General features: G+C 35.8%; 1 long non-coding RNA gene across 1 annotated transcript in view; it reads left to right on the top strand.

The window, feature by feature from the left end:
- Positions 1–21,300, top strand: part of LOC124883348 — a 152,169-nt gene that overhangs the window by 100,174 nt on the left and 30,695 nt on the right. Inside the window, exons 4-5 of the long non-coding RNA XR_007042170.1 lie at positions 8,974–9,073; positions 9,622–9,690. This is a non-coding gene — a long non-coding RNA (uncharacterized LOC124883348). The remainder of the gene's footprint in view (positions 1–8,973; positions 9,074–9,621; positions 9,691–21,300) is intronic.

The raw sequence follows: 21,300 nt of genomic DNA, 5'->3' as shown, positions 1-21,300 counted from the left end.
ACATCGCGTGGCGGTCGGGGACAGTGCCTCTGGACTGGCAGACTGGGGTGATTGTTCTCCTTCATAAGAAGGGGGACCGGAGGGTGTGTTCCAACTACAGGGGGATCACACTCCTCAGCCTCCCTGGTAAGGCCTACTCCAGGGTATTGGAGAGGATAGTCCAGCCGATAGTCGAACCTCGGCTTCAAGAGGAGCAAAAGGAAGCTATTCTGAAGAACCCAGAATATAAGACACTCTGTACTGTATATGGCTTGTGGTAAACAACAGACAATACTTCTTTTGCATTTCTTTTTGATGTCAGTTTTCCTCTATCCCATCAAGGCCACATTTGTGAAGCACACAAACAATAATCTTTATGTTCACAGATTTTCTAATTTACTCTGTGGATCTTGGCAGCTCCCCCAAAGTTACCATTGGCCTCTTGGCTGCTTGTCTGAACAGTGCTCTCTTTGCTCAGCCTGTAAGTTTAGATGTACAGTCATGTCATGTTATCTTTGCAGTTGTGCAATACAATTTCCATTTTGGAACCTAATCCCTAACATGCCATGTATTCCTTAGTTTTCATGACAGTCTTTGTTCACTACTGTCCTCCACCAAGTCTCTAATGACTTTATAGAATGTACTGAGATTAAATTGCTTTCAGTTTGAGTCAATATCTAACTAGGGTACCGCTAAAGACAATCACGTGCTCTGGATTTTATTTAGGGGGCAGCAGAGTAAAGGGTCAAATGAATGCTACAGCTTTCAGACTTTGTAAAAATGTCAAAATAATGTTTCCTTCAGCTTCACAATTATACACTACTTTGTGTTGCTATATCACTTAAAATCTTAATATAACATATGGAACTTGACAAAATGTGAAAAAGTATGAGAGGTGGCAATACTTTTGTATGACATTGTATGCCTTGCCCTTTACATATTTTGCAGAGCTGTTTGTTGTTTCTGGTCAGGCAAAAACTATTTAAATGCAAATCAATTTTCCAAATGAACCAGATTCCGCTCATATTTAGCACACACATTATCTAATCGCTATTTCATTTCACATGCAGAGACATATCTAAGTGAAATCAAATAGTCTTTTTAAACTCCCCCTCTACCTCAAACATTAGTCATTGGATTCTGAGCCAGGGGGCTGAGTAGACTACTAATGTGCTTGCAATTGAGATCTTAAGTGTCCTTTCACACTCTAATCAAATTGATAAGGTGGTGCTACTGCAAGGGCAATCTCACTGTCCTCTGCTTTGATAAAACTTCTCGTTGATTTTCTCTGTTTTTCTAAGTCTCTTCCACAATTCACTTTCATCTGGATTCAATTCAGAGTTGATTTGAATGCATTCATAGGCAACATCCTTTGATGCAGTCATCAAAGACCCCAAGTCACTGATGAGTAATAACTTTGAAATATGACGGCAAGTATAAAAAACGTATGGAATGAAATGATTAAAAACAGATTTAAAAGTGCTCACTAATACATTCCATTGGGCTTAAAAATATTTACTTACCCAAAAAAATGGTTACTTACACTGTCATCGTCTTGAGGGATGTTACCAATAAGGGCCTACACATTATGGATGAATTTAGGTCTCGATTCAAACTGAGCCACAGCTACGTGTGGATTGTATTCTCTACTACTGTTTTATTCCACAACATTGACTGTAGGTTTTATACTATTTTATGGATGAAGCTCAATCTGTACCCAATTCCATTGCAATTTGAAGTCTGGTCTAGTTTAAACTCCCTAATTACTATGTAAAGATACATTTTCAATAAAAATGCCAAAAGGTCCCAAGATCATCAGTGCCACACAAATGAGTGAATCCTCACTTTTGACAAATCTTTGTCTGCCACCACAACCATAATAAAGCAAATCTTAAAGGCAGTTAGGACTTTTTTCATTCATTGCTTCTGGTATATGCCATTCCAGAAAAATACCATTGTAATTATTATGGCATACAGGTAGTCTACTTTTAACATTATTTCTTATTGGTGAACAGAATTAATATTATAAAAAAAAATCTTATAAATTTTTTTTGTTTATTCAAAATACTTCACAGAAGACACTAACCCTTTTGCACTTGTACTTGTTTGTGTGCGTGTTCATAAACTTTGGTACATCCAACCTTACTCTGATTTGTAGACATTGGGAAATATGAGTGCCTGTATTTTGCCTAAGGGTACATTTACTTGCAGAATTTGGAAAGCAGGAATAACCTGTGATTGACAAGCAAATATGTTTTGGTCCAGTCTCAGTTTACTGCAATAGTTGTTCAACTGCAAAAGACACTCTTGATGGTGGGCCCAGTGTCAGTACAGAGGGGTGTAAAATTCCTTCTGGTATTTAGTCATTTGGTACCAAAACTTGAATATGGTTTTCCAGTGTTTCCTGTCACCATGGAAACACAAATGTTTTTCCATGGTGACAAGACAACACATAACAAGGCCACATTGTCAGTATTGGTCCGACCAGCCTTTTTGGAACAGCGCAGCTATATCCTCAATAGGAAAAAATTATTTCTTGATATAATGAATGTTGCAAACTCATTGAAAGCTGATGACAGAAAGAGATTAAAAAAGAAGCAGAGATACCTTAACCAATTTGCCTGTTTTGTCTGTTAGATTAGTAAAAACGAATAAATCAAAACAATAAGGACATGTTAAAAGATAACACCTCATGTATAGTGCACAGTTTTTGTCGAAAAACCGAAGAGTATCCTAAGAAGAAAATAGTTTTTACAACAAGAATGAAGCGGTGATCCACAAAACACAACTGTAATAAATTGATGTTTGTACTTTTCTAATGAAAGAACTGGATATTTCTGATAGAACTGCCCAGATCTCACCACTAATGTCTTCATGACTGTCAATCTTTTTTCTTTTTTATCGTCCTTTTTTACTATGATTATCCTTGGTTTTAAGGGCTACTTCATTTAATACCAAGCTTCTTTCTTACTTGCCTCACTTATCAGCCTGTCTACCTCTTCCCAATCCCAACTTGTTTTTAATGTTTAATTTTAATCTCAAGAATTTCTAACGGCTTTAAGAAACTACCATAGGGTTTCATAAAAAGTATTCCCCTTTAAGGATTTCTCTTGTTTTAGCTTGAACATCAAACAAACTGATATCAGACAAAGATAACTTGACTGGAAACAAAAAACTGTTTTCAGTGGATGATTTTATTTATTAAGGTAAAAATATATATATATCCAAACCAGCCAAGCTCTTTGTGAAAGAACAATTGTCCCCTAAACCTAATAACTTGATGGATCAATTGCCATCAACTGTTTGTAATAACTCAGCCACATTGGTGGGTTTTCAGGCTTGAAGAGAGTGTTTAAGGTTATCCCACACACAAGGTCTGGACTTAAAATTTCATCAGGATATTTTGTGGCATTTATTGCAATAACAATAAAAGTGATGATAGAAATTAAGTAAAACTTTTCTTTTCACAATGTATCTATTACAGCATACATTTAGACCAAATGTAACAGAACCAACCAATTTTGTGGCTTGCAATTATCATCAGGTAGTTATCATTAAAAAAAAAAAATTATCACAATATTTTTTTGTGGCTGATTAAAATAAATTATATGATTACTACCACCCCATTGCTACATCAACTTTATTGGGTTTAAGTAAGGACATTTGACTAGGCCTCCCCAAAACTTTAGAATATGTTTTTTAAAGCTATTCAGAAGTAGACTTGTTGGTGTGCTTCAATTCTCATTGTCTATATAATCCATCTGTGCTTCAGCTTGAAGTTACAAACTGATGGCTAGACATACTCCTGACTTTTCTGCTGGAGAAGTCTGCAGCTTTATTTGCTCTTTGACAACAACTTAAACAATGCTATATTTATTATTTGGTAAAAAAACAAAAATAATGTCTTTTAGCCTGTCCATACGCCCTAGAGGGCATGTGGACAGGCTAATTTGCTGTTCCTTGGTTAGGCCCTTTTTAAAAAGTGAACCTGTATAACAGCAGATACAAAAAAAGCTATTTAAAACTATCAGTAAAATATCAAAGCATCCTCAGACCACTAGCTACCATGTTTGACTCTAGGTTTGAGGTTATTTTGAGGTCCTGTTCGTCCAATTAGTTATTTTGGTAAGCCGGCCACTCCTGGGAAGGTTGTCTACTCTCTTATGTGTTCTCCACAAGAGGAAAATGGCTGTGAGGGCCCCAACACTGTAAATAGGTCTGCATGTATAAAAAAAATGGTCAGAATTATCATGAACATTTTATGCTGCTTTTTATACCAGGTTATATGGCTTTTATGTGTAATCATTCGGTTACATATTAACATATTTAAATGTATATGAAGAGATAAACACAAACATGTGAGTGCAAGCCCTCAGTCTCATTGGACTTAACGGAAGCGATTAGAGCAGTTTATGATACTGCAGGGATTAGATGCTGGAAACTGTTGAGGCTCGTATGTGAAAAGTGGAGGATGGGAGAACCCCTGCCAGTGAAGATAATCCCCAGGTTTTCTCAGTGAGGAAAAGTTATGGGTGTGAAGAAGATGGAGCCCTGGGGGTAGCACATAACTGCTGCGGGTGTCTTTGAATGTCGTCATCCTTTTCAACCGTTAAAAAAAAAAAAGGTTGCTTTTTTCTGTGTTCACTTGACATCATTTAATGAAGTTTCTTCATCAGCCTCAGACAAAATGTTATGGCAATGTTTTTCTGCATATCTACTCATTGGAATGACCATTTATTACAAAGTCCCTGCAGCATATGATCTTGATTTCAAGTTTGAGTATAACAGACAAGCACTTCTGCGTGGTAACAGATTTCAAATTAAACTGCCTGCTTCTATTAAATGCACCATCTTTACTCATGACAAAACCACAGCAAATGATCCGACAGTTATGTCATCTTCATTCTTTTCACTGTTTTTCCTAGTTATGGTAAATTATGGAGCCTCCCAATGGACCAACAAACGACATCTGCAGCAGAATAATAGAAATGTAGACTGACGGCAACACAGTTTTAAACAGTAAGACATTAAGGGCTAATTCATGCCAAAGTAATGATAATTTACAAACCCAAATCTTGTATTATTCATCAACAAACCAATATATTTATATTAAGATTTTAGTTAACAGTCAGCTAATTTTTTTCTTGTTTTTTTTTAAAGGGCCTTTTATCTTATTGAAACTCCAATCTAATACAGGTAAAGAGTCTAGGAAGGGTTTTTAGTCTTTGTGATTCTACCAATTATTTCCTTTCTATGTTTTTGTCAGTCACTGCTATTTGATGTTGAACTGACTGGCAAAGACAAAAGGGGCATTGTTAGATATAAGTGAAGCTGAAAAGTTAGGTTTAAAGCAATATAACTCTAAAATCATACTAAAAGGTTTCTGCCTTTGTGCTACTCTTCATATTAATTCAAACCTATGCCCCCATAGATCTGCCTTCTTTTTTGCCACCCATATCTTTTCAGATGCTTTGCAATTCCAGTGCTAACCAGAACAAAAGCTAGAGCCATTTCTTTACTGGTTCCATGAGAGACCATTCGGTTTTCCGCTAAAAAAGTATTTGCAGTAAATGTTTTCCTACTCCCTATATTCTGAATTTCTGTAAAGGACCACACTGCACTGAAACAGTTCATACAAATTACGTCTTCTTTCTAAATATACCTGCAAACAGATGCATATTGTTTTCCTAAGCATAATTTATTAAATGCTAACTAATTACTGCTCTCTAAAGGACATCTACTAGAATAGAGTAGAAATAGCCTTTATTGGTATTATCCTTTATTTGTAACAGCACTGCAAACAATAACACATAGTGTTTTAAGAAGAAATAACAAAAACAAGGTGTTGATTTTAGAATACCCTAAGGTTATAAATATAAATATTAAAATACTTTTTTAAATAAGTGACTTGGAAATGACGGTTACAACTGCAAACAGATTTTGCCAGTGCATCACTGTGAAGTGCATTGTCCCACATGCAACTCTGACAAATGATATCAAATAAAAAACAGTCAAAACAAGACAGTGCTTAATTTTATTTAAACTAGTTTTAAACATGAGCCTCATATTATTTTGATTGGTTTCTGATTTGAATAGGCTGCCCTCCAGTGCCTTAAAAGAGTGAATCTTTCCTCTGGCCCTGCTAAGAGTGTGTCTAGAGTAGCACCAATGTTTTTGGTATTACAGCCGATGCTTGCCACAGTAGAAAAATAAAGAACTGGTGTTGAGCAAACACTAGCACCCTTTAAAGCACTGGAACCAGTTTGTCAGGGGAAGAAAACCCTATATAGATTAATTAAACGTAGAGTTTAATTAATCTATTTTAATTTTAATATCTAAACTGAGTGACGGAAAATCTTTCACAATATTATATTTTTTTGGCTGTACTCATATTTAGCATGGAAAATGTAACTCACTTAAGACTTATATAAACAAATTTTAAGATGCCAATACAGGAAAAAAAAATTACACAAGAATGTGTGTAAAATAAACTTTTTTGTCTTTTCTATAAAATTGAAATCAACGAAATTGCTGAAAAACGATTAAGAATTGTATCAGATCAAAATTGACAGCAAATCACTGCCTCAAACTACTTAAAGTCTACATAAAGCACAACATAATAAAATAAATAAACAATGCAAACAAACGTAGATGGATCTATGTTTGAGTAAAATGGCATTACCTGTAGACATACTGTCAGTACAGTAAGACAAAAAAAAGAACAGATGCAGAATCCTGTGGAAACAGGAGTGACAAAAGTCGCAAAGCACATATAGCCTACGTGTGTGTGTGTGAAGACTTAAAGGAAGAGGTGGGAAAGCTTATTTTCTGATGCAAACCAAAGCATTAAACAGTCAGGAGGAACTGCTCTACAATAGTTCTGGCTTCTACATGAGTCAATCAAAACTATTTAAAGTATTGCTGCAAAGAGGTATGTATTAATTTTCTTTTATGTTAGGCAACTAATAAAAAAATCATATACTGCTGCTTAAAGAATAAGAATCTGAACCAAGTTTTATTTCCAAAACATCAAGTTACCCTCAAATTGTACATTTCTCCAGTACTCCACAGTGGCTATGTTTTAGTCAACTTAGCAAAGGAGTTTAGCCGAGAATATCTCTTTCAGAGAGAACATGAAATTGCAACATAAATGATAAGAGGAGTTTTCAGAAGTCATTAGTTACTTTTGTCTCACAAAGATGTAGAAAATATTAGTGCCTTTTTAAAACACAAGTAAGTCAGTCTTATGTATTTTACCATTAAATAAACAATCGTACTCTAAATATGATAAATTATTTTCCTTCAACATTGAATGATTAGTTATTATACACTCAAAAAGCCCAGGAGTTAAATCTGTTTGTCAGCACTATGACTTATCTTCACCAAGAGAGAAGAGCATGTCTTCTGTATTTACAGGTTTTTACTGATGAGAAACATAAGTAGCAAACTTGGCTAACATATGCATAGACAACCAACAAAAACAAATCATCTGCTTCTACTTATCAGAATATAGAGGACTTTGGTGAGAATAGATTATTATTCAACCACTTTGAGCGATGTAAGACACTCTCAGAATTTATCCAAGACCCTGAAAGCCTGAATGAAAGAGGGTTCCTTTCCAGTTGGCTTACTGTGGCCAATAACACAAACAATCCCACCTGTCTGACCAAAGAGACTGGTCTCTCCTCCATTTTAGGATCACACATTGGCCGAGAGCTTCAGCTTCTTGCCTCTGTTTGTCATGGTTTGAAAATATTGGCACATAGTCGTTAGAGTTGGCCTTGGTGGATCTCTTTAAAGAGGCTCATTCACAGTGTCTTTCTCAGCAGAAGAATTGGTGGCTTCAGGTCGCTGTAGGTCTGGGGTGGCTATCACAAAGAAAAGGTTGTTTGGATTAAACCTCCTCAAATTAGAATGCAAAGCACAGAAAAGCTCTTTATGATGGCAGAAATAAAAAGTAAACAGGACTGCCACACGTATAAAATCAGGAAGTCCCACAGATGGGATATTCTTATTGCCGTATTCAGTCGTGTCTTCTTTGGCAGCTGCAAAATGGTGTCTTTCCCCAGGAAGTCTGTTTCATATCAGGAAGAGCAAACCAGCTAGTAGCAAGCGCATACTGGATATGAGTTGTAGGGAGGGGGGGGTTCTTAATACACCTCATCCTCTAGACTTATCAAAAGGGAAATGTGTTTTCACACTGGCACATGTGAAAAATAATCCTTCTAAAAGTCTTTCACTCATCAAAACAAAAGCACATTAATATTATGGCATAAGGATTAAAAAACATTCGGTTTGAAAACACATTATTGAAGAAAAAAAAACCTCAGTAATTTAATTCTGTGATTAGAGGTTCAACTTGTCCTAAATGTAATGATTTCATGCTGTAAATTTGTCAGGTAGTAAATTAACTGAAAGATAATATAAACTTAAAATGCTTAAAATCTTCGACTTTTTACGCATCAAGAGGATGCAAACTACAAAAAATAGGGGCCTGATAAGTTGAAAAATATTTATGAGCTTTTTAAAAATACATTAATTTATTTTGAACCTGATTTGACCTCTCCTTGGCCTATTCACAGAAAATATAGTCCAACAACCATTCAGCAGGTTAACTCATTTAAGGCTGTTCTAACACCAATTCACAGCTGTTTTCAACTGGGAAACACAAAGAGCTCTGCCAGAAGGTACAAATAATATGCCACCTTCAGCTTGTAAGAACAAAAGAACCTACCTATAACGGACCACCTACTTATGTTGAAGTAGCTGATCTTGGTGCATCAGTTGGCAGGTTCGGTTTTCCTTTTTGCCACGTTTGATTGACAGTGGTGAGAGGTCCATCCGAATGAGGAAGAACAGGGCACATGATCTGAGTTGTTGGTTATTTTGTCAGAATTTTTATTTTCAATGCAGAGCATGGGAAAAGTGTTTCTGTCAGAGGTGCACATTGTTGCTATTATTTATTGCATTCCTTTTTTTTCTTTTTTTTTTTAGTTGTCACAGTTGCGCCCCCTTTTGGCAGTTGGCACCCTAGGCGGTTGCCTGCGAGGCCTACGCTAAGAGCCGGTCCTATGGTCACGCTTTGGTCCCAAAGGTTTGTTTGAAGCACTGTCAATTACAAAGCAGATTTGATTAAAGGATATTTTAGTTGTTTATTGTCTGAACTTGATATATTCACGTTAATCCAGTGCTCCACCTACAGATAAAACTACTTATTATTCACTTAACATCAGTTTTAAAACTGAACCCTATGTGAGTTCAAGAACCCCTTATGGTGAATCAAGAGGATGAAGCTTTAATTTCTTGTGGATTGAGAGTTAGGTGTGAGATTGGATGACTGAAAAATCATCTGGCTGTTTGACTCGTTTTAGCTTTTCTTTAAACTTTGCAATTACATGATCTAGAACAATCTCTTTCAGGTTTCCTTCCTTTAATTTCTTTGTATCACTGACTTCTTCCAAATTATTTGTTAGCAAAATGAGTTACTCCATTTACAGGTGAGCAGACATGTCAAAAAGAAAAAGACAATTTTACAACTAGATGGAGATAAACAGTGTTATTTTAGGTCTAGAGAGCTAAAAACCCTTGACAGCAAAAGACCGCAGTTCTTCTGATTTCACTGTTCTTGTCTGTCTGGTTCAGGATTCCTGTGGGAGAAGCTTATTGCAGAGTGTTGGAGAAAAAGTCATTGTCTTTCAACACGAGTGGGTGGTAAGTACGAGTATGAGGTGTATATGTGATGCTGTGTGTGACTTTTTTTGTAGTAGTTTTACATCATGATTTTTGATAGTAATGATAAGGGATCATCACAAATTGACAGGCATAAAAGGGGAATTCGAGAACAAGAAGAAAAAAAAAGACTACAATTTTCATCATAGTGAATCAATATGGGATAACATACATATATGGAGGATCTTGAGGCTTTGCTGGGTCCTTTGTTTTCCCTTTTTGCCTGCAATTTTAGATTATTTCAAGAGATCCAAGTCAATTAATGCCATACCCCAGTTTCCCACCCAAACTGTGGCCATTTTGTCCCCTCCACACTTCCATTTTGTATTTATAACTAAACCATTTCAAACACAGGAGTTTCCATTGCATACGTTTATTGTTCTTGGAAGTTTGGTATTTTGGATAAATTATAATGTCGAAATGCTCAAATCTCACATGTAATTTAGGTTGGTTTTTTTTTTCTGAAGACTACAGTATGTGACGCTCTATTGTCATTCATTGTGGTTCTGATCCTTGTTTGTGCCTGCTCATCCTTTCCAAATGCTCAATATAACCGAGCTGTAATTATTATGAACATATGTGCCTACCTTTGCAGTAACATAAATTGCTCCTTTATTGACTGCAATGTTTGTCCTATTTTCTACCCTAACTCAAATGAACAAGTCAAGATTATGTGCAGTATTTCATTCATTCTTTGAATCATTTGTATGTATGTACAAAAAATAACAATTTCATTAGTAAAGAGTCAAAGATAGTTTTATGAAAGAATTGGATCATATACAGGTCCTTCTCAAAATATTAGCATATTGTGATAAAGTTCATTATTTTCCATAATGTAATGATAAAAATTTAACATTCATATATTTTAGATTCATTGCACACTAACTGAAATATTTCAGGTCTTTTATTGTCTTAATACGGATGATTGTGGCATACAGCTCATGAAAACCCAAAATTTATATCTCACAAAATTAGCATATTTCATCCGACCAATAAAGGAAAAGTGTTTTTAATACAAAAAACGTCCACCTTCAAATAATCATGTACAGTTATGCACTCAATACTTGGTCGGGAATCCTTTGGCAGAAATGACTGCTTCAATGCGGCGTGGCATGGAGGCAATCAGCCTGTGGCACTGCTGAGGTCTTATGGAGGCCCAAGATGCTTCGATAGCGGCCTTTAGCTCATCCAGAGTGTTGGGTCTTGAGTCTCTCAACGTTCTCTTCACAATATCCCACAGATTCTCTATGGGGTTCAGGTCAGGAGAGTTGGCAGGCCAATTGAGCACAGTGATACCATGGTCAGTAAACCATTTACCAGTGGTTTTGGCACTGTGAGCAGGTGCCAGGTCGTGCTGAAAAATGAAATTTTCATCTCCATAAAGGTTTTCAGCAGATGGAAGCATGAAGTGCTCCAAAATCTCCTGACAGCTAGCTGCATTGACCCTGCCCTTGATAAAACACAGTGGACCAACACCAGCAGCTGACACGGCACCCCAGACCATCACTGACTGTGGGTACTTGACACTGGACTTCTGGCATTTTGGCATTTCCTTCTCCCCAGTCTTCCTCCAGACTCTGGCACCTTGATTTCCGAATGACATGCAGAATTTGCTTTCATCCGAAAAAAGTACTTTGGACCACTGAGCAACAGTCCAGTGCTGCTTCTCTGTAGCCCACAATCTCCACAATCTTCCTCAGGGTCCGGTCACCTCTTCTCGTTGTGCAGCGTTTTCTGCCACATGTTTTCCTTCCCACAGACTTCCCACTGAGGTGCCTTGATACAGCACTCTGGGAACAGCCTATTCGTTCAGAAATTTCTTTCTGTGTCTTACCCTCTTGCTTGAGGGTGTCAATAGTGGCCTTCTGGACAGCAGTCAGGTCGGCAGTCTTACCCATGATTGGGGTTTTGAGTGATGAACCAGGCTGGGAGTTTTAAAGGCCTCAGGAATCTTTTGCAGGTGTTTAGAGTTAACTTGTTGATTCAGATGATTAGGTTCATAGCTCGTTTAGAGACCCTTTTAATGATAAAGGATTCCCGACCAAGTATTGAGTGCATAACTGTACATGATTATTTGAAGGTGGACGTTTTTTGTATTAAAAACACTTTTCCTTTATTGGTCGGATGAAATATGCTAATTTTGTGAGATAGGAATTTTGGGTTTTCATGAGCTGTATGCCAAAATCATCCCTATTAAGACAATAAAAGACCTGAAATATTTCAGTTAGTGTGCAATGAATCTAAAATATATGAATGTTAAATTTTCATCATGACATTATGGAAAATAATGAACTTTATCACAATATGCTAATATTTTGAGAAGGACCTGTATAGGCCTGTGCTGAAATTAACTAATGAATGCGAATATTTACACTTATACGTATATACTATTGCATACTGACTGTATGAAAGCACTTTTTAGTGCAAGCTGTTTTGATAAGAACTTATTAAAAAATAAATAACATCTGATTGCTTTCTAAGTAAATTGTTTAGCTTATGTTTTTATATTAATCACAGTGCTAGTACTTGACGTTGATGCCAGTTTTTTCAACTCAAGAAAGACCAGGAGCCGAAAAGCTACGTGTCCTGGGTTTGACTTTTGGAAAAGGTTTCTCTCTTTGACTTGCACAGACTCTGTACAAATATTTGAGCTCTGATCTATTAGGTATGCCAAAAAAACCGAAAAAAACATGAATTTATTGCACTTCTACTACACGTAAACCTATAATTCAGATACATTAAATGATGGACGTTTAGGCATTAAGCATTTCTACATTTATGTGTCCTTAATCATAGTGGTCTCTCCCAATTACATATGTCTAAAATGTAATATTAAAACCTTTGCATCAATATATAAACCCGTTTATATATAGATTGTTGATTGCCATCTGTGCCTCCTACTTTCTCCTTTCTCAGTCTTTTGTTTTGTCCCTTATTTTTCAGCTTATCTTTGTTTTCTGTGCTTTATCTTACTTTATTTTTAATCCTTGGAGTACTTTCACAAAAAAGAGGGAAAAGAGGTTTTAAAACCTTTCATGGGTTCTGAAAGATGTTTCTTAATTGATCTTTCTCATTAAATGCTGGTATCAAAAGTAATTGAAATGCAGCTCAAACTAGTGAAGTCATTGAACCTTTCCCTCTGTGCTTTTCCTTACCCGTTGCCATGGTGATCCAGGCTGTGTCAGCACATGTGGTGAGACACTGACCACTGTGTCGCATTTTACAATCAAAAGTGGCTTTCGTTGTTCCTTAGTTTCTAAACATATGAACCTCATCACTGGTATTGTCTTATTATGGTTTAAAGTATTTTTTATAGGTAGGATTTCACTGTATATATTTGTACAACTCAAACATTTGGACACTCCTAATTGTTCATGAATGAATGGGTTGTTGTGTCCAAGCTTCCAAATTTTTCTATATAAATTAAATAAGACTGACGGAGAAAGCCACAAAAAACTTTTAAATATTGTATGCCTTATTCACATAAAACTATGCTAGGAATTATCGGAATCAAAGTTGGTTGTCTTGCAAAGTTTCTCATACCGATTTTGTCCCATTTCAGCCATAAACTTCATTATATTTGATTTCATGAAACAGACAGGCCCCTGTTTTACCCCTGTTCTGAGGTGCGTCCAGGATTAACTTGTTTTGTTGCGGTGTCTTTAAATGCTACTGAGGTAATTCACACCTCACCCCCCTCCAGGTCAAAGAGTGCGGCATTTTAAACCATTCGGTTAATTTGTAGTTTGATAACTTTTATCTAGCACCACAGAAATAAGCCAAAAATGGCAAAAACAATGCAAAACTGTTTATGTAATAATACTCTTCAAAACACGCAGTACAGTTCTGTCCTCAAGGAGCTAAAAGCATAAGCAGAAGGCATGTTACTGGTATCAACACAATAGCCAGCACATCAAATCAACACTACATAACTTCATGTCTATAATAAACTTTTTCATTTTAGCGTTATTTGCAGCATACCGCTTTGATCTTTCCGTCGTTTCCATAGACAGAAGGAACTGACTGCTTAATTAGATGAAGTCTTTCAGCAAATCCTTCTTGATACTGGCAGAGGTTGTTAAAGGCACTTGTCCATGAAGTGGGGGAAATAGAAATTTCCCCACTGATGTGGGTAGATTTCCATGAAAAATAAAATTTAACCAGGCACTTTGAAAGATGTTCTGATGCTGGGGGACTGTGTAATGAGTTGTCTGGGTTAAAACGCCCAACAACCGAACCAAACTTAATTTCTTTCAGCATTGGCATACTAGAGCTTGGACTACAAAATTGCAACAAGTAATATGGCGGATATGTGAAATTGATCACTAGATTTGTCACTAGAGCACCTTGTACCATTTGTCTTGTGGAAAACTTCATATGACTTTTTTTTCAACACTGTCTTCTTGGAGGATTAATAATTGTTGTCTCCTCCTTGAAGTGTCGATCTATGCAGCTCCTCCAAACTTACCATGGACTTGTTAGCTGCTTCTATAAATAATAATTTATTTCCCTACCATGCCAATTTAGGTGGACGTATATTGGTAACTTTACATTCCCATTCTTTCATTTTTTTAATAATGGAATGAGCAGTTCTGCCTTGGATATTCAAAACTAAGAAACACATTTTTACAGTCTAACCCTACTTTAATCTTCTCTACAACTCTATCCCTGGCCTGTCTTGTGTGTTTGTTTGTGTTTATGACATTTTTCATTCATGTTATTTCACAAACCTTTGAGGCCTTCACAGAACAGTTGCATTTATAAAAATGTTAGATTACAAATGTGTACTGAATTTACTTCTGCTGGTAACAGGTTATATTGGATTTTAATTAGGAGTAAAATGTTCACCACATTTTTCAGATTTGAATTAGCAGAAACTTCACATGTCACTTTCATTACATGTCACAATTATGCAGTTTTTTTAGCTGTCTTCAGATATGGTCCTATAGAACTAGAACAAGGCTGCTGGTTGTCAGGTGACACAAACTTAAATGGTTGAGTACTTTTGCAAGGCATGACTGAGCTCCTAACAATTTTGGCAGTGAGCACCAACATCAAAGTATATGCTGTTATTATATTTTTTGTTCTTTGTTTTATGTCATGTATTTTTTTTAAATGTGCTAGCAAGAAGAATATTGGTACTATTACTTAAAAAGAAAAAAACACCAATTCACAATAGGTACTGTGAAAGTTTTAGCTTGCAGGTAATTGATAGGACTTTATTTCAGTTTTTTACATCCAACTATTCAGTTCGATAACATACTATGGCAGCGAGCACTGGCACACCTATGGTCCAATGATTTTGCAAAAGCATCACCAGTAATGAGTTGACATCAGCAATAAATCAGCATACAGCTGCACAAGGGATCTTGTGCTAATACCCACATGGTTAAACACATAGCAATTTACCTAATGACCTACTTTGATCTAAGAAGATCCCTTTTTAAAAGCATACCTATGACTTCTATCATCCTCTTAAGCTGCATATCATTGCAATTAGTACCATACGTGTTTGTTGGCTGTAAATGATGGCAATGAGAAAAGCCCTTTACTCTCTCTGTTTTGGGCAGGCTTTTCACTTCACAAAATAACATGGAGCTGTTTTTTTGGAGTAATTATCAGCGTGAAATGGGCACATTACAGTTCCAATCCAACCAAGGGTCTGCATATTTTGCTCAAAGACTGGAATCTGTGCATAAAGCTGTCTGTCTGTCTGTCTGTCTGTCTGTCTGTCTGTCTGTCTGTCTGTCTGTCGCTTTCACACTCAGCATAAATATATCATGATTTTTTCATTTTACTGAAAAATCACATTCATGATTTTATCAACCTTTTACTGTGTAAAAGAATGGCTATTAAAGAAAACAATAAAACAGGGCATTTAGGCCAAATGGAATTTCTAAATAAATTTTGAACAGTTTGTGCTGATGTGCCAACTTGTGTTAAGCATAACTAGGATCTAATAAATACACTGACATATTTAAGGCTTTAGGTACATTTGGCCGTAGAATTTATTAAAACTAAATGTTTGGCTGACATTAAGTCTTAAAGCAAAATCTGATGAAAGTGAAGTTGTCAAAAAAAATTCATCTATAAATATTAATTGCAAGACACACAGTGTGCAAAATAATAATTCTCCTAACTTAGACCCCTGGTGCCATTTTTCACTTTAATGACAATTATGAAGTAATCTCAACTGTTTATCCAACAGTCTTGACATTAGGTCATGTCTGCTCCCTGTTCACTTGTTCGACAGGATTCTTCTTTTTGAAGTGCTCAGCCAAAACCTTTGCCAGTATTCCACCCAAATAGCATCTAAGTTGTTTGTAAACTTGGAAAAACATTAAATCATTAATGGGAAAAGCAGTAATGTAGGATACTGTAAGGCTAAACATGAAGCAGAAATATTGTGGCTTCTATTGTAATATTCATTTATTCAGTTGTATACACCCTAACTCCAAAGGATAAGCAACTACATTCTTTCTGCTGCAGCTGGAGCTGCAGAAAAATGTGTTCATTTTGAGGAATCAGATGTGCCAACTATTCCCCTCAGGCAGCAATGTAAATGAGAGTCCATTTAATCACATTGTTTCGCAATGATGTGTGTGGATGGTTTGATGTCAGCCAATTTGATGATGGGTCAAGGGTTGGTGCTGTACAAAGACCTGGCTGTCTCATTTTGGTCAGTGTGGCCCCTCTGTGCCTCATGTTTTATTCATGCCAGTGTTTTACCTCTTACTTTTCTCTGTTGGAATTGGAATCATTCCAGCCAGTGTGCCTGTATGGTTCATTTGAAAACAGGTATTATGGTTTGTTGAAACCAATAAAATGAATATTTTGAGGCTCATTTCCTTGATGCTTAGGCTGGTTGGTTAAACTTTACACTAAATATGATATTTGATGCAGATTCCTGATATTTACAACCAATTCCAAATTCTCTTCATTGCTATAGTTAAAAAATTCAAATATTTTTTTGAGCCTTCCTCTCCACAAACATTCAGTAATTATTTTTATTAGGAGCAGAGACAAGGACACAGTGTGCGCGATAGAGTACCCACTACAGAAAAAGAAAAATGAAGACAATGATTTGGAGTTCACATTTTAAACTGTTTATAGTGTCTTGTATCAGTAATTAATATGATTAGTGTGGACGTTTAAGATTTTACATAGAAGATAGATATTTAAAGTTCAAAAGAATAAAACCAAGCAACGTTGCTCTAAACCTGTGATAAATCTTATCTGCTAAAGTGTGCTCCTGGTGATTTTGCTCTTTCACGTATTTGACTTGACAGGAATTTTCATTTTACACTGTTTCAGATATGAAATGACAAAATGTACAGAGTTGGAAAGGAGCAAAATTAACAGCATGTGTCAAAGTCTTGTAGTAGCCTGAATCAAAAGCTGATATTCCACCATTTAAAATAGTTTTCAGTTAAATAGCTTCTTACATTTTATTTACTTTCTGCGACTTCTCTTTTAATCATCTCTCTGATACTGACAATTAACGTTGTGTTTTCTTCCTTCAGTAATACCTTCCACATTGCAGGGCGTTGTTAGTGGTTACAGTTAAACCCAAAGTTAATCATATCCTTGGCAGATTGGTCAAATAAAAATTATTTTAATTTTAAAGTTATCATAGTGTTATAGTGTTGGCGCTTTAGTATATTGGGCTCACAGATCAGAAAAAGATCAGATGTTTGAGTTTCTGATCTGCCCATTACTGGTCAGTGCTCGTCATGATGAGAATCACTTCATTATGATCATCAGCCAATTTCCAAGTACATCCGAGTACATCTCTACCAACAAAAGCAAAAAAAGAGTAATTTTTATATCTGACATAATATCAGTATATTTAATGCTTTTAGTTCATTTAGAAAAATATAGTTGCCCTTGGTGAATATGATGAAAATGCAAACTCCTATGTTTGGGCATTTTAATGACAGGAAGGAGACCAAAGATTATATGGCAAGTCAGGTGTCTGGCAGCCCTGTTTGAGTTATTTTACTGCTTGAAGCACTACAGTCATAAACCTCAGTGTCTCAATTTACTTTACACATTAATTTGTCATCATGTGGGCAGAAAAAAACGTTTTAGTGGTATTACCAGCTTTATTTTTTGCGTGCTCCCCAAATTTGTCATCAATCTAACTTTCTCTGACTTATTTATAGCCGTCTGTTTCCTTATTTCCTTATTCTGGTAAATATGTAAAGTTACAGATGAAAGAAAACAACGCTCTTGGTCCTTAAATAAACTCCGTTTTTGTACAATTTTATTTACAGAAAACATGGAAAGAAAAACAAAAAATGTACTTTAGGTGGTCTGTAGAACTTAAACTAGTGGGTTTTTTTTTCACTTAAGTGTTTGGTCTGCTTATTTAAAAGCTTAGGTTGGGAGATTAGTATTTTGTTCTCATTTCTTCCCCTTCTGGCCTTCTTTTTTGTTAGATGCTTCCTGTTTTGCTGTGTGACTGTAAATAGGGATTTATTCAATCTGAACTGTAGTGAATACAACAATTTTCTTCAATGTAGCAATGATTATCTGGTAAAGTGCTTAGCAACAAAAAAAAACCTAATCTGTTTTTATTCTGAAAGGACCAACGCTTTTTTATTTTTGCTCCTGCGCAGGCAGCACTTGATCTTAATTTCATTTACATCACTTTTTTTCTGCCTTTTCTGTATGCTTGAACTTTACCTTTGTTTGCTTTGTTTTTTCAGCAAGTCCTCTGTGTTAAGCTCAGCCGTTATGGTTTCGGGTCTACACCTTCAAAGACATGTACATCGATTTAATTATAATAAACAGGTAGGGGAGCTTGAAGTGCCTAATCTTAGTCGGCTTGATTAATGATGTTTGCACTGCCTGTGCCTGAAATTAACCAGAGATATAGAACAGTGGTTCTCTGTGCATGTGTGCATATGTGTTTGGTTTACTATAATTGTTGCCCTGTAGTTGAGTGAACAGGTCAGCTCCCCTCTCCTATTACAATGCAATTTGTGTGCATCACTAAGCTCTGAAAAGTATTCAGGAATTGCCATTAGTCATTATAATAATAATCTACATTTATAAACAAAATAGAAAAAAAATAATATTGTGGATGCTGCAAAGCTGCCTAAATCCCCAGAGCACTGAGAAAAATATTGATTTAATTTAATTTATTTTTTTAACTGCTGATTCTGTACTAGAAACATTATTCTGTTTAATTTGAGTCAATTTATCTATAAAGCACCACATTAAAGTAAACAAGTTATTTTATGTCCAATTAAATGGAGTTCAATTGAGTCAAATCCAATTAAACCACTTAAATTATTTTCAAGTATAATTTGTTCCAGTTAAGATCAGGTTAAATCCAGTATATGTATATTTATAATAATTATGTGCAATATAGTTGAATTTTATTTTTGGGTCATAACCTACAACAGCATTTTCTAAAAACTCTTAAGGAAAGGGATGTTTTTTAACTGAGCAATACATCCCCTATCCTAAGCATGGACAGGTAAGCATCAATAGTGGAGAGAATTCCTTTATGACATGAATAGATCTCGAGCAAAACCACAGTCTTGAAGTTTTGCTTTCTGCCTTGGCTGCTGGAAGCATTAGGGGATAATTCAGATAAACTGATTGACTAGTTTTTGGCAAGTTCACTTTATAACAACTGTTGGAAAATTCAGCTTATATCTATGAGTATTTGAAAAAGCCCATTTGGTAAAGTAGTGGAAAGTCTCTTCTGAAGGCCCTCCATTCAGTGTCTACAACTAACCGCAATCGAGTCGCTAAGGTAGCTGGTACAGGAGGGAAACCCAGGCATCCTTGTCCTTAACAACACTCTCAAGCTCATCCCAGGGCATCCCCAAGAAGGTTCCACCTTAAAAGAGATAAATAGTCCCTTCAATGAGTTCTGGGTCTGCATGTTGAGCTGGTGAGGCTGGTACTCTTGGTATGTAGATTTCCTAAAAAACACATGCAATGCCACCTGCTGCATTTTTACATTGTATTTGCCATATTCTTTCATTACATCTCTGTGCTGTCAACCACCCGTTTACTTTTTTTGTCAAACTATTCTGAAAAGTGGCCTATTACGTTTCATATATCGTTACTTTGAAAGCAGACAACAAATCTGGCACTCTACTAAAATCCTGATTAAAAACCCATTTTGATGAAATGGAAATATTTGTTTGCTATGATTTCAGCTTTGTTTACATGTAGGATGAACAGTTAGATCAAAAGTGAGAACTTTTTCTTCTCTCTGCACCACCTGCCAGCCTATATCTGGAAATGAAACACATACCTTTTTTAATCTTTCCTTGTGAAAGCAGCTGATCCACAGAGTAAAATAAACCCCTCGGCTTTCAGCCATATTTAAAACCATTTTAGATCTTTTGATCTTAATTCTTCAGATGTAATTTTTCTGTTTTTGAAAATATTTCTGTAAGTTACTATTAATTTGTAGCTTATGAGGTGTTATTGTTAATTCCCAAAAAGTAAAAAGTTTACATAAATTCATCATCGGCATGAATGCCATTTAAACAGGTCTCTTTCAGGTTGAAATTGTGGCAAAATAGCAAACTTATTCTCTCCTCTGACTATAACACCTTTCTCTAGTAGACATCTGGCTTGTCCATGTCAGCAACTGCAAATTTTAGTTAAGCTTAAAGGTATTGATTTTGGAGCATGCATTTGTTGTTTGGTTGGCACTCTCCCAGTCCATGGCAATGTTAAAATTCACTATTGGCAGGCTTTGGGCTCTGGTGGAATGGACAAATCAGGCTTCTTGTATAATCTTTCCCATGCCCTAACTTCAATTCTATTGGAAACTTGTTAATTATGTTAGACAGCCAAGTCGTTAGGAAACCAGCCATTTAAGCTAATTCTGCCAATTTACTAGAAGGGTGGTCAAATATCCTGCCAGAATTACAGCAAAAACTGGTTGATGGCTACAAAAATGTGTGGTCAAGGTGGATCTCTCTATGGACATTTACCAGTTATTTTAGCCAAACCTTAGGATTTTGAATATGGCTAACGGAATATGGACAATAGACTTGCATACCCATTTCTTGTTTTGGAAATTCATTAATGTTATTTGTTTGTTTTAACCCTTGTGGCACCTTTACATTGGACGCACACTTTTTACCCGTATGTCCCAAAACGGTACCTTTTCATAAAAGTGTAATAAATATTTGATATTGAATTTTTTTCACTTTCTATACATCAAATTTTTTTAACAACTTCAGACCTATCCTTAAATATAAATGTTTTCCTATTTTTTAAATATTTTATATGTTACGTTTTAGGCATTATTATTTGTAGAGCAATGATCGTCTATTATAAAAAATTACACTTTTTACATTTAGGTCCCAAAACGGTACTTTCTTATAAAATTGTAATAAAAATGGAAAACAAAAAATAAATGTTTCATGTTCTACAGTGTAGAATCTTTTCAATACCTCCAAACTAAACCACAGATATTTTGATTTTTTATTTTCTTCATATTTTCTTCGGATTTTTGCCATGCATTCTCGACCAAAAGCATTAATCACAGATTACGTTAAGGTGCGTTTTGCATGCATGTACCCCACATTTGATGCACTGGTCCCACACAAG

This window comes from Girardinichthys multiradiatus, chromosome 17 (genome assembly GCF_021462225.1).
Source record: "Girardinichthys multiradiatus isolate DD_20200921_A chromosome 17, DD_fGirMul_XY1, whole genome shotgun sequence".
Taxonomy (NCBI): domain Eukaryota; kingdom Metazoa; phylum Chordata; class Actinopteri; order Cyprinodontiformes; family Goodeidae; genus Girardinichthys; species Girardinichthys multiradiatus.
Note: the sequence above shows the minus strand (reverse complement) of the source record. Positions and strands in the feature narration are given on the sequence as shown.